Source organism: Camelus bactrianus, chromosome 36 (genome assembly GCF_048773025.1).
Source record: "Camelus bactrianus isolate YW-2024 breed Bactrian camel chromosome 36, ASM4877302v1, whole genome shotgun sequence".
Classification (NCBI taxonomy): domain Eukaryota; kingdom Metazoa; phylum Chordata; class Mammalia; order Artiodactyla; family Camelidae; genus Camelus; species Camelus bactrianus.
In genome coordinates, this window is record NC_133574.1 from 5,017,785 (window position 1) to 5,032,238 (window position 14,454).

Below are 14,454 nucleotides of genomic sequence, written 5' to 3' on the forward strand. Positions count from 1 at the left end.
TATAATGGCCACGCTTCTTAACAACTGCCTCTGTAAGGGTCTTGTATGTCACAAATAATAATTACAAAGAATATATATTTAAAATAATAACAATTACAGTTACAACAACTATGTTGTTTATAACGATGATAGCGTTAGCATCTCCCTCTCATATTAAACAATACCCAACACTGGATTCCTTAGGAAGCAACGCCAATGCATTTTTGGACTTTTCTAGGTCTTCACCGCAAGAAGCCTTTTTACACACATGGGTCCACCACAGCCAGAATTGCTGTTCCTTGCATGGTGGCCTGCCACGCTGCGATGTCCTGGGTTTTTTCTGGCACCATGGGTCTGTACTGGGTAGTCAAGTTTTCACGTACCCACTCTGATTTCCAACATATTGTTCTCCAGAGCCAACAGAGGGGCCACTGGAAAGAGGCCACAAATAAGGTGGTGAACCCAAACTGAATACCTGTTGAAGGAATGGACACACAACATGGAGTGGTGGATGGGTGGAAGGACAACATCAATTCCTTTACTCCTGTAAGAGAGAGGGGCAAATGGTGAACTAAATCCTAAAGAGAAAAACATTCATGGTAATAATAATGTTCAACAGTGAAAGAATCCAAACAAAAGGCAAATATAAAATCCCTGGGAAGAATACTAATTACAACCTGTTTCTTTCACGTATATACCCTTAGTAGGAATAACATACTTAAAAATCTTCAACCAACCATAGTTATTTGGTGGTAATAAACTTTGGAAACTTGAAGCATATTATTCATTCTCGGTGTTGAAATAATACAATCTTGGAAGATGGTTTGTAATTGAGGATTAAAAAAGGAATATTGTGGATGTATCTAACAATTTAAATAGAAATAAGAAATGTACCTTTGGGAAAGCTATGCATAGAGAATGTTGGAGGAAATACACTGAAGATAGGCAAGTGAGCAAGCTGCCTTGAGTCTGGGAAGGTGAGAGCAGCACATTCAGAGGGTCTATGAAGTTACTTCAAGTCACAGAAAGGTATGCAATTAAAGTGCCTTCATAAGCAAAATATCCTTCTTCAGGAATTTTTATCTTCATGTTTCTATGGTCTGTGTGGTCACAGGAAATCAAAGTTATGGTGGTGGCTTAGAAGCTCTTTTCTCTTTGTCTGTAATTTACAGGGCATTGCTACAGACGGGGCAGCAGAGATCTGTGGTAAGCTGTTCCATGGGGCGGGGGAGCGGTTAGAAATGATAAGGCCAGAGATCTAAAAGACTTTTAGACCCTCCCCTCCTAACTGGCAGACCTTTAAAGTAAACTAGCACAGGTATGTAACAAAGACAGTGGATTAGAGGCAAGTTTATAGCCCTTTAGGGTTACTGCTCAGTCAAGGGGTAGGGACCACTCTGGCCAGGAACGGCAAGACCGTGGATGGGGTGGATGGGTAGGAGGAGCTGACATTTGCTTCTGACATGAGAGGCAGGTGTGTGTTGCAGAAAAGCAGACAGTGCTGGAAAGATGCAGCATGTCCACAGCCCAAAAGGAGCTGTCATATTCAGGGAGGTCAGAGAGCAAGAACCAGAGTTAGTGACACCACAGGGTCAGCAGCGTGGCAGCAGTGATGTCAGTATCTGTGTCCATAACCCACCTAACCCTACATGAGCTCATCTGCCTACGGGGGGCAGGTAAGTAGCAGAAATGTGTGGAGTGGTTGCAGCCACTGGCAAGTTGGCAAGTGGACATCCTAACGAGAGGCACTGCTCACAGTCACCATATTGGAAATAGGGCCTCACACTGTCAGATCTCCTTCTTATTCAAGAGAAGCCAGAAATTAAGACTTTATTAGCAATCAACCCAGTTCAAAACCCAGAAAAGGTACCATTTATAATGAAAACAAAGGCACAGAAATAAATGAATGAAAATGTTAAAATGATTCGGATAAGTGACTTAAAAAAAAAAAAAGATGATTGAATGAACAGTAGAATGCACCATCCTCTTCAGTGGGCAGACTCAAGTTTGGGGGACATAGAACATTTTTTCTCCAAAATAAATTTAGAATCTGAATGCAAATTTAGTTAATAATCCCAAATGGATTTAAGAAAAAAATCTCAAAGGTGACCCTAAAGTTCTTCTAGAAATATACACAAATATACAAATAAAATAATGAGGAGGGATGTTTGAATTTGTAGTATTAGGAACATTCTGTAAATGGATAAAATAGGACCAACTCTAGGAGGTATTAATCTATGGTCATGGAAACAGTATAGAAATAGTGTACTGAGAGTATGAATGAAATAGAATAAATTTCAAGAATACACGTGGATATTTATGAGATTTTAGTAGTATTAAAAAACTGACACTTCAAATCAGTGGATTCAAGTACTGGAGTAATTAGCTAAATCATTGGAAGACCTGGCACAGTGTCCTCACTTTTGACATTAAAATAAATTCCAGATAATTTTTTAATTAAAAAATAAAACACCAGAAATAACCCAACATGATTTAATCTGTTCAGATATTCAAGCAAGAAGAACTTTCTAAAAAGCTTTTGGAACAAAGACTAACAACAGCAAAGGCCTAGCAACTCAGCAAGGCCAGAAACGCCCACAGTTAAACAAAACTAACCCTCACCCAAGCCTCTCTCACAGCCCTGTGTTCCTCTCTGATACTTTCTACACTTTCTTCTTCCATTTAAAGTCCAGTTTCTTGGAGAAGTACCTGCGCTGAAGACTCCTCCAGGGCTCAGAGCCCTGCATCCACCACGGCCCTCACCGCAGCACTGAGACAGGAGTTGCACTGCCGGTGGCTGCGTGTTTCAAACCAGTGGTCATTTTCAGCTCCTGTTTATTTGATTACCAGGTAGCTTTTGCTGTGGACAAATATTTTCCTCTCAGTGGAATGTTTTCCCCCCTTAATTTTTGTTTTACTTAAATAAATTTAAAAAGCCCAGGCAGAAAATCTGTGTGCACATATGCACACACGGATACACACAGATCTGTTTTTTAAAGGCTACCTAAGTATAGTCCTCCTCCACCTTTTCCCCAGGCTTGGCAATTGAAGGTGGGCTTTAGCTCTTGGTTTATTGCCCCAAACACTCACCTTTCTCACTATGCTGCTTTTAGTCAGTGTTCAAATCCCTCTTAAGCCAGGTTACAGCCTTCTCTGTGTTGCCTCAACTAGTTTTCTGCCAACTGCTCTGCTATTCTTCTTTCTCTTGGTGGATTTCTCTTCTCCCATGTGCCATGTACATGGCCCTTTTCCCCAGGGCCTCGTCCTTAATCCTACACTTGGCAGGACTGAATCGCCCCCACGGCCTCACCCACAGCTCCTCTGAGCTCCTGACTGGTGAATCCAGCTAAACAACGGGCATCACCCCTCAGATGTCCCATAGACACTTCGCACTCAAAATGCCACACACAGAACCATCTCCTCGAAACCAGCTCCTCCCCTTACACTCCCCCTGCAGATCCGCTCTCCGGATGGGTCACTGGAAAGTCACCTCAGCAGCTCTGTGGCCCGCCACCCCGGCCCTGCAGTCCCCTCTGCAGCAGTCGCCACTTCTGTCGCCCATCTCTCTCTCCCTCTGCCCAGGGCCTCTCTGCAGGCGTGTGTCACTTGTCTGGGCTACCTGCGGTGGTCCCTGAAATATCCTTTCCCCCCAAAATATGGGCCTCCCCCCAAAAATAGTATGTTCCATTCTCCTGCCAGAATAACCAGATCTTCTTCAACATAAACATTATGCAATTCTCTTGCTTACAAATATTCCAATATATCCCTGTTTCTTTAAGGATACTTTCAAGACTAAGCACACAAGGCCCATCGTGACAGAGGCCTTGTGCACCTGATATTCCCACCTATGGACCCATTGTTCTAGCCCTACTTGTTCTTCAGTCTGGCCAAGCTGCTTCATGCCGTGTGCTCTTATATGTCTCTACCTCTCTGCATGAAGTGTCCACTCCCTCTACCACACATTAGAGAGCTAACTTCTTTCACCTTTCAAGATTCAGTTCAAATATTTCCAGCTCTAGGAAGTCCAATGTGTGTTCACCTGCTTAGCAATCCATCACCTACTCGCCAAGCCTCGCCTGGCCTGGGGAGTGCAGACACCAAGTCTTACCTGTCTTGGTCTCCCCAGCAGTTGATACAGTGTTTGGCACAGCAGGTGCTCAGTGTTTGTTGGATGGATAAACGAATGTATCAGTAAAGAGATGAAAGGTCTACAATCCCCCCCCCCAGTTACTCAGCTGTCATTTTGGGAATTTCATTCTGCGGAGTTAAGGAAATGTCTGTGCAGGTGGTGGGCAGACAGAACAGAGGCGAGGGCGTGGGGCAGACAGGCCTGGTCCTGCAGAGCACAGGAGCGGCGTGGGTGGGAGAGCACTGGAGAGAGAGGGAATGGAGGGGGCGGATGCAAGGAGATGTTGAAGAACAACTGATATTAACTGCAGTAATTTAAATGGAGAACATAATATATGAAGGGAAGATCAAGTTAACACAGCAAGGGTGGAAAAGGCAGCACCAGAGATGAAGAGCTCTCACTTCATCACTCACTGCATTTCACTTACGGCACCCACCCTCTGGGAAGGCAGCGCCAAGTTCTTGAGAGACTGGTGTTTGTGCTGTGGGTGCTCTAAGTACAAAACGGTATCATGGCTTCCAGATTTTAAGACTGATAGGTTATTTCTCTTATGTCCCGTGTCTGAGTTCTCAGATAGCAGGATCATTCGCTGGTGGGGAGAGAGCTATTGTGGTTAACAACTCAGGGTTACTCTAATAATCTCAAAGGACAGTGGGGAATTCACTAAAACAAATAAAAGAGAAATTTCACTCAGAAAAAACATATGCCATATAGAACCTTGTGGGGACCTTGGGGGCAATATTACCGCCAACTCATCTAACAGTTTTATGTGAGTGTGTTGAAACTCCAAGCTCAAGTCACTTAAACACGTATGAGAACCAGGGTCCAGGCTGTGGTGCTCCAGACATGGACGGGAAGATGAAAAGCCTGACTACTGCCTCCGACAGGATCAGCCCAGCCGGGGATCACGATGGACATGGACACGATCACACACCATGAAGACAAGAATCAAGTGCAATTCATGCCTAGAGAGGAGAACAGAAAATCTCTAAAAAGTGGCGGGGTTCCTGCCAAGGCATGGCAAGAGTCCTTCCAGGCAGAAAAGCAGAGAAAGGTACTTCAGGCGAAGGAGACTAGGGTTTGTGGCTGGGTGCGAGGCCCAACGAAGCATGGGTGGAGGGCTCCAGGGTCATCTGTCAGAAGCTGTTCCCCTTCAGCAGCTAAGAGGCATAACTAAAAAGGCAGGTGGGGTGTCATTAATGATCATGGGGAAAACTGAGAGGAGGAAACTGAGGTCAGGAGATCACCACTAAAGGCATTTTATTTTAGAGGAACAAAAATAATTCATAAAGCACTTGGAAATTCTATCTCCCATGAACAAAAAGAACACAAAATAAGTTTAAATCCAGCGTTGAATACAGAATAACAGACTGCCTACTCTCAGAAGTGGATTGAATTTTCTAATTCGTTAGGGATTATTTAGAGAATAGGAAAATGAATAAATATGAAAAATCTCTCTGGAATAGCTGTTACTCCATCCTGTTTTGAAGGGTAGGGGGAGGCTGAATTATTTAATTGGTATTTTAATGAGACTATAAAGTTCTAAATGTCCTATCAATTTCTCCCAAAAGCGTACAACTTTTCCTTTCAATAACCTTTATTTGACTTAACTAAACAATAAATTTTTTCCAAGGCCTTTTTCGTGTGTGTTAAAATACCAAATGATATGCTGCCCCCAGAATGTTGTTGTTATTATTAATGCTGATAATAGCCCCAATAAGACATATTTACAATTATGACTCATTTTGGAATAACAGGTCATTGGCTTATAGTCCTTTTGAAAATAAGCAGAATAAACGAACATAACTCCTACACCAGGGACTGCAGCTGCACCCTTAAAGGAACCTGGTCACGAAACACAGCAAAAGCAAAGATGAAACTCAAATCAGACACCAGGCCACAAAGCATAGCTGACTGAAGATGCCACAAGATGACCTTTCACTCACCGAAGGAACCAGACGCGTTTCCATGTATAATGTATATTTTTAAAAGCAATTATTTTATATATAGAATTTAATTTAGAAAAAAAAATACCTTCCTCTATCTGTAGCCTTATAAACAGGAAGCACAAAGGGGTGCCTTTGCAGGCATGAACCCGCATGCATAAATGCAAAGCCTATTGACCAAACTCCTTTCCTGTCTCCTAAGCTTAAAAAAAACAAAAAACTAATTCAAGGCAGTGGTGAGCTGAAAGGGCTTAGAAACAAAACGTGCACATCAACAGCCTTCTAGTAGATAAAAGTGCACCGTGCATAATAGAAAAGATGAAGTTTCCTATGGAAATCTATTTTGAGATTCAACCATTTAAAGGCAACCGAGAGCTCAAATCCAAGTTCAACCAAAGAGAAACAGATTCCAAGCAAATGTACAGAAATGGACAAAGACATTGGAGAAGGAGGGGATCTTTTCTCAACCGATACACCATATCAGCAAATTCATCCTGAATTCAAGCCAGTGATGTGCCATGAGGTCACTCAAGGAACCAGGCAGAAACCATCGGCTGGAAGAAATAGGAACAATGTCAAAGGCAGGTGTGAGATGTGGAAGGGGTGACCCTGTGACCCTTGCTGCCATGAGGCAGGATGGGCTTTCTGCACAGGCTGGCTGGCTCACATGACTCTGTTTAGAAGGATATCAGCCAACAACTGTGCCACACGGGCTACGGCCCTAGCTGAGTCACTCCTAGTAACGGTTCTGATTTCATCCTTACATGACATGACCAGAAGGATCTGAGAATCAATGGTGGAGACGTACCTGAATGAGTATTCCATTTCATTCCTTGGCAGTAAATCTTCAGCTTTGTACAACATAAATATTGACAAAGATACACACAGGCACCCTATTTGAAAACCTGATTGCATAATGGCATCTAATGGAGGAAAGCGGGCTCTGTTTCGGTATGCTAGGTCATTGTTGGGCTCAGTAACCGATGCTTCTGAGACCCAAAACATACTCTAGTATAACCGACAACACAGAAATCTCCACTGATGACTTGCTCATTTCAAGGTATTCATAAAATAAGCACAGTTTGCCCATGGGATACAGATGATTGTCCCGTTCCCATCGTGGGGTGCTCTGTTCTGCTCCTGAAACTGTGGCACCATTAGTTTCATGACCCAGCTGCCAAACAGATCAAATTATAAGGCAGGATATTATCAGACCAAGGTCATTAAAGTATTACTGACATTTCAAGGTGAAAACATCATCTTCCCAAGAATTTAATTTCTTGTTTTCAGGATAAATTTCCTTTTATTGCTGCCTCCCTATCCCCAAATATTGTGAAAACTAGTCCTGACTACGTACCTTTGGTTTACCAAAATTGTAATGACTACTACTACTTTATCTCCAAACCTCCTTTTCAGGTGGGCATTTTAGCTTTTAGAAGATACCTTCCCTCATTTGTTTTTTCCCCCTATTTCTCTGCTATTATCCACCATGGCCTTTCCAGTCTGTAAATTGTCAGAGAAAATAAGTAAAAGAAAGAAATACAGGGTCTGTGAGCTGGTGATAAGTGCTGCAGAGGAAAATAAAGGAGGGCGAGTAATGTGTGGGAGGGAGGAGTGTGGATGGGGCAGTGACCTTTCAACAAGGCAAAGATGGAGGCAAAGAGGCGGGCAGAGGAGGGGCAGAGGGAACGGTGATCACAGGCCTGGAGGTCCCTCACGCTGGACAGGCAGCATGGAGGCTGGTGTGGGCCAGAGTGAATAGGAAATAAGTGGTGGTTTTGGGGGTGGAGCCTTAGAGGCTGCCGTGAGGATGTGGGCATTTTTCCCTCTGAAGGAATTGCGGAGCCATGGAGGGTCACCGAGCAAAAAAGTGATACTCTAACGTTGGATCGAACAGGTCCAAGACCCTAATTTAAGCTGAACAAATCAAGGGCCAAAGAAGTGACATGCCGCCTCAAAGTCAGTGCAGAGCTTGAAAGAAACACAGCCTCGACTCGCAGCCCAGTGCTCTGCCCACTCCTGGATGCTGTCCCACAGAGCTGTCTCTAAGGTTATGTTTTTCCCTCACTCAGAGGCTTGTGGGCCAACTGAATGCTTCCCCCTTTTTCAAATGGCAATTTGTCCTGAAATGAAATTGGAGTTGGCAGTGAAACAAGGCATGGACCTGTAGCCTACAGAGCTGTTGTCCCTGAAAGCAACTGCTGGCACTTGGTTTACTCGTGGAGTTCAGCAGAAGAGACAGAGCAACAACAGACAACTTAACGTCTAGCTGAGTTTTGGCTGACTGCACTGCACGTTTGGATGAATTTCAAATTTGGACAGTGAGGCGGCTTCACATGAAAGGCAAGTGTATACATCCTACATGCCCACATGTCTGTATGCACACACACATGGACACACACAGAGTATATGATGTGACTTGTAAAGAGCTGTCCCTGCTAGGTTTCCCACTGCCTCTGGTCTCAGCGTTAACCTTTCCCTGGCCATGCTCCGAGGGTTGCTATGAGATTTCTTTGCAATGGAACATGCCCTTCGCTTCACAAACTTTCCCCATTTCTTTCAATAACTTTAGGGGAAGAGCAGAGAGCTCCGGGAAGGAGTGGAGATATGGACTCGAGATACCCCTGAATCTCAATCCACACTTCATGGCTTATTTGTTATTTAAGTTTATTTACATTCAAAATGCAATTGTTGCGGATCTCAGAAGATGGTTTACACTCACTGCTGTGGCAGAACTTTGCGGTCAGTAGACCCACCACTGGGTCCTCTTATTCAACACGTCCTTCCAATAATTCAGATATTACTGTATCACAAATGCCCATTTCTATATGTTGATATCGGCTTTTCAGTATAATTATCTTCTTTCTTTATTCTCTAAATCTTATGATTTTAAAACATTTGTCTGAAAAGTGGTCCACAGGTTCTTTACTTATGATAAGTTGATAAAGAGATCCTGGAGATCAAAACCACATTTGAATTCTGAGATAAACTCAACTCTGTCATATACATGGCTAGGTTTAGTCTGCAAATACTTTGTTTAGAAATTTTTGCATCAAACAGCAAGGTCCTACTGTATAGCACAGGGAAGTACATTCAGTAACTTTTAATAGCCTATAGTGAAAAGAATATGACAAGGAATATATATATATATGTATGTATAACTGAATCACTATGCTGTACACCAAGAATTAACACAATATTGTAAACCAACTATACTTACAACAAAAAAAGTTGAAGTAAAATTGGGAGATGAAACTTCCACTGCCCAGGCTGCTGTCAGGATGAAACGATTCAAAGCAGGCCAGGTATCAGCAACCCCCCTAACACATCAAAACCCCATGTGGGATCTTCCTTTTGAGCAGCACAGGCTAACCGGCTTTGGTCACCTGGAAATAGGGTTGAAGTCACTAAGACCCTTGGCTTGGGAACTCCGCGGCCACAGGGGTGGGGGTCACTGTAACACCTACGAGAATGAAGGGAACAGCCTGCTGCTGAAGCCGCTCCCCAGGCCGCAGCCCAGAGCGCTGCAGTCAGGTCTGAGGTCCGGTCGGGAGCGCGCAGCTCCACAGCCACTCGGAGCCCTGCGGTGCGTGTGGCGCTGGTACCGCGCTCGTCCATCACCCTCCCTGGCACCCAGACTCGGGAGTCTCCTGGGGGAATTTTTCTCTGCCTCATACTTCGTGTCTCAGCCTCCTGTGGAATCCGGTCCATGCCCCAGGGAAGCAGGGCTTTTACCCTCCGGGACCCAAATCCAACACAGTTTGGATCCAGGATGAAACTTCCATGTTAACTCAGCTGGCGCTCCCTTCTTGTGCTGAACTGCCCTCCCCCGTCGATGGCATTAGGTCGTATTAGAAGTCCCGAGTGGCTTGTCCTTAGCTAAGGCTCTGAGCCGCTTGCCCAGTCTTCCTGAGTGGAACCACTCTTCTGTGGCAGAAAAGCTTGGGCTTTCGTCTACCCATCATTGTCCTCGGTCTTTTGGGTTTTCTGTTGGGATATGGTTCTCGTGCAGGGATATCAATTTGCACATGAGAAGCACCTGTAGACATTTTAAAAAATACAAACACAGAATCAGCCCCCCTCTCCAGTCAAGGCTGGAAGCTTTCTCCATCTAGCAGGGGATAAACAATCATTTGCTTGGGAATTGACCACACATATTGACATAATCATAGTAAATTGTCCTTTACTCACTGCTTCCCACGTGGCATTTTCTGCATCATGTTGTCTTTGTACCCTCATTATCACATCTAATCCCTGCATTACAGATTATCACCGTTTCTGTTGAGGACACTCCCACTTGCTAATCTTGAATGCAAGTATCTTTGATTCTTTTAATCTATTTCATTCCTGAGTTACCTGTTCCTGAATTTAAAGAGTGAATTATGGACACATGTATTTAAGATTCTCTTATTATATGTATCTGACTCATCCTCTAACCAAATCACATCTGGAGAAGAGAAATTTTCTCTTAAACATTTGCTTTTTCTTATTATATAGTAGTGCATACACATGGTGGAAAATGTAGAAAACATATAAAGTAAGAAAATTATAGCCATACATTTTCTAAACACCAAAGGATAATGCTATGTCCTTTTGGGCATTTAACTATTTTTCTTAATATTTTATCATAAAATTTCCCTAGGGCAAGTTGCTTAACCCTGGAATTGTACTAGCCTTTTGTCAAGTACAGAATAACCTTCCCAGAAATGACCCCAATATCAAAATAGTATGTGAGGCACGGAAGGCCACAGGGCTCTCAGCTTATTCTCTGAGTCCTACAAAGAATGCTGTTAATAAACTGATGTCACGCACTTGATGCCTGTGAGTCACTCACCCACTCAGCTGGCTCGGACTGAGACCTACTTTATACCAGCTGCCGATCCAAGTGCTGGGGAGACCCCAGAGGGAGCCTGGATCACGGCATCACTGTCTTTCTTCATTTGCTCCGAGAATCCTACTCAAGAAACCCACATGGAACTTGGGGTGTGGAGGCAGGTGAATTATGGTGAAATTCATTTCATTATGTTCCTTTAGACATATTTACATAGCATGAAAATAGTCGCTACCTTTATAAGTTTTCTTTTCCCTTCCTATGTATTTTTGAGGATGGGTATATTATTGGTGCAGCAAGAGTAATTGATAGATCTCTGGTATGTTAGGATTTTATATGAAAAATTAAGAAGGAAACAGGCACCTTATACAAAGTGAAGAGGCAGTGAGTAAAATGCAAGCCACGCTCGAACTTGGCTACCATTCAGCATTCCTGCTTTTCAAACAAGGGAAACATAATTCAAAATATATTCCCTAAATATTTCGGCCCAGAGTAGAAATACATGGAGGCAAAGTTCAGCTCACTGGAACCTACAACAATGTGCTTACTTAAGCGAAGGCATAAACAGACCACAAATACAATAATGCATCGTTTGCTTTAAACTAGTTCATGTGAGCAAGTTTCATTTCACATGAATTGCTCAGTTCCAATTTAGGAAATATATCCTTCTCCTTGATTGGTAAAAATAGCTCACTGAAAATCAGATTCAACAAAATTTACTGTTAAATAATTAACGTATTTCCTTCAGGAAATGCTTTTGAGTAATCTGAGTTAAGTATTTCCTCTATCTGATCTATTTCTTTTCACAGAGAAAAATAGTGTTATTTGCACATGAGCTAGTTTTACTCCTCTGGAAAAAATCTGACTGTGAGGTCAGGGTAAGATTTCTCTACTGCACAGTAGGGAAAAAAAGATTCATTTCACAGCAAAGTTCAGAATCTTGGTTTTTTTGAGGGGCGTGGTGAGCTGGGGGACAAGGGAAATGCCTTTGTTTAGAGACAGACCCCAGTAATCCATACTGAAGCTGAAAGATGAAGCCCTTGTGAAGTAATGTGGAAGGTTACACTGACACACAAAGGTGTTCACTCGGCAAAAACAGAAAGAAAGGAAGAAAAAATAATTTAATTGCCCTATAAAAAGAATGGACAGAAACTTGGTAATAAGGGAGGGAGAAGGAATGTTAGGGAAGGGAGGAGAAACAATGAAAGGGAACTTGGATGCGGTGGGCAGAATAGAAGGTTTCTGGAGCCTACAATGTAGGATGATAAGAAAAAAAGTAAAGTTTAAAAAGTAACAAAGTTTAAAATAGTTTAAAAATTTAAAAATGAAGTTAAAAATATAAATTTTTATAGTGGCATGGAAGATTTTAATATTACGGAGGTTTTTAAATTTCAAAATTCAAGTTGTTTGAATTTCTCCTCCCTGCTCCAAAGAACAGTAAGGCCTGCTTGTGTAAGTGGTTTTGAGGGACACCACAGAGAGGGGTGAGCTCTGCAGTTAGGTTGGCCAGGAGCAGAATGCTGGTGTGGAAGGCAAGACAGAAGAGAGATCAACAGTTTCATGAGAACAGAAACTCAAACCCAGAAATTATCTTAAAAATGTTAGTGTGGTAGGCAGAAAAATGATTCCCCTCCCAAGACGTCTATGTTCTAATCCCCGGAACATATGCAGAGGTCAGGTTCCCTGGCAAAGGGGGCCTATGGTTGCAGATGCGGTTAAGGTTGCTAACCAGCCGACTCTAAGAGAGACGAGCTGGATTATAGAGGTGTGCCCAGTGTAATCACCAGGGTCATTAAAGGAGGAAGAGGGAGACAGAAGAGGGGAGAGAGGAGAGGAGATGTGACCACAGGATCAGAGTCAGAAACACAAAACCATGCTGAATTTGAGAGAGAGAAAAAAGGTCACAGGCCAAGAAACACAGGTGGCCTCTGGGAGCCAGAAAAGTCAAAGATACAGGTTCCTCTGAGGACTTCAGAAACAGCCCTGCCAATAATTTGACTTCAGCAGGCTTCTGTGTTCAAGAACGCTACAAGGTTAAATTTGTGTTGTTTAGTGGATACTTTTTCTTTTTTCTTCCTACTACCATGACGTTTGGGGATACTTGCTACAACAGCAACATAAAGCGAATAGTGTAAGCTCCTTGAAATGTTCAGAAATTACAGATAACCCTGGACTGTCCACTTTGATATGGGATTGGGCTTATTTGAAAATCAAAAGGACAGTGTGACCTTTGCTAACATCTGCTTTTCTCATTTTTAGGAAGAGAACAGTAAGTAGTTATTATTTTAGAGAAGTGTCTCTTAAAACATTATGTAACCCTGTGCCTTAGGACCCCAAGAGAGTCTCTGTTCTTAGAAGAATATGGATTCAGAGAGATAGGGTCTTACATGTGAGTCCCACAGTGGTCTCTTATTGGCAATGAGAGCTTGGGCAAATCATTTACTCTCTTTAAGCCACAGGATCTTCATTTGCAAAAGGAAGATAAGAATAAGGATTGTTTTGGTGATTAAATTGTACACACACATGCGCACACACACACACTTATCTGTACAACATTTAATACAGTGACTAGCACATACTAGGCACTCAACAAATTCCTGTTATGGATTTTTAAATGCGTGTGTAAAAGGAGGAGAAAGTTGTGGGAAGTTGTGGGAAAACTTAGTTCACGGCCGTAAAAAGGGCCACCTCTCAAAGGGCTCTGATCAGTCAGTCCCTAATGATGGGCTCATAAGCAGAAACTATAGCACTTGGGGATTTAAGTTAAACATAAAAAGGAAGGTATCTAAGCATAATTATTAAACAGCAGGTACGTTTACACTGTTGGCTGGATCATCTTATCTGGAGAGCTTTAATAAGCAGAGAGTCTCCCCTGTTTTAGAGATGGGCAAGCAGGAAAATGACGTGGATGGGTGGGCCGTTCTCACCCCAAGATCACATGACTTAGTACTCACGGAAGTAACACCTCTTGTATGTTATTCCAGATGGACTGTCCTCCCATGATTATTGTCAGCTGCTTCATCAGTTCAAGGAGACAGCCACCTGGGTCACACTGGAATATTAGAAAGGAAATCTCATTTAAATTTTATGTAGCTCTAAAATGAAATAAAGTCATTATTATATGCCTAAAATAGTCTAAGGAACAGAGAGTAAAGACACTCTTCATTGGGCAACTAAGAGAAAAGCTGAAACAGGTTAGACTGTCAGAACACAAAGCTGTATTCACACGTCTTCATTTCTGTATTTTCACAGCCAATACACCAGATCTCCAGGATAAGTCACAAATCTGCCCTTAAAGAATGTGATGTAGAAACACGAGGAGTAGTAGTTGACAAACTGGAACAAGAACAACTTGATGGCTAGATTGTTCTCATAGTCAGTCTGGTCCTTGGGAGCTCTGCAGCTAGAATAAAGAAAAGTTAATTCTGTAAAACTGTGAACGGCTTTGAGACTCTCATCAAAGCCACGGACACATGAGTTAACACAGTAAATATGTATATATATACACAATTCACACTGTTTTCATTTAAGCTGTTTTGAATTCCTTAACATAGCTACTATGTTAATTC

At 42.6% G+C, this 14,454-nt stretch overlaps 1 long non-coding RNA gene across 1 annotated transcript; it reads right to left on the reverse strand.

Moving 5' to 3' along the window:
* Positions 1-387: 387 nt before the first annotated feature.
* On the reverse strand, positions 388-14,080 carry LOC141576122 (uncharacterized). Its single transcript, XR_012504358.1, has 3 exons — positions 13,840-14,080; positions 9,275-10,093; positions 388-523 (listed from the first exon to the last, which is right to left on the reverse strand). It is a non-coding gene; the product is annotated as an uncharacterized LOC141576122 (long non-coding RNA).
* Positions 14,081-14,454: the final 374 nt, after the last annotated feature.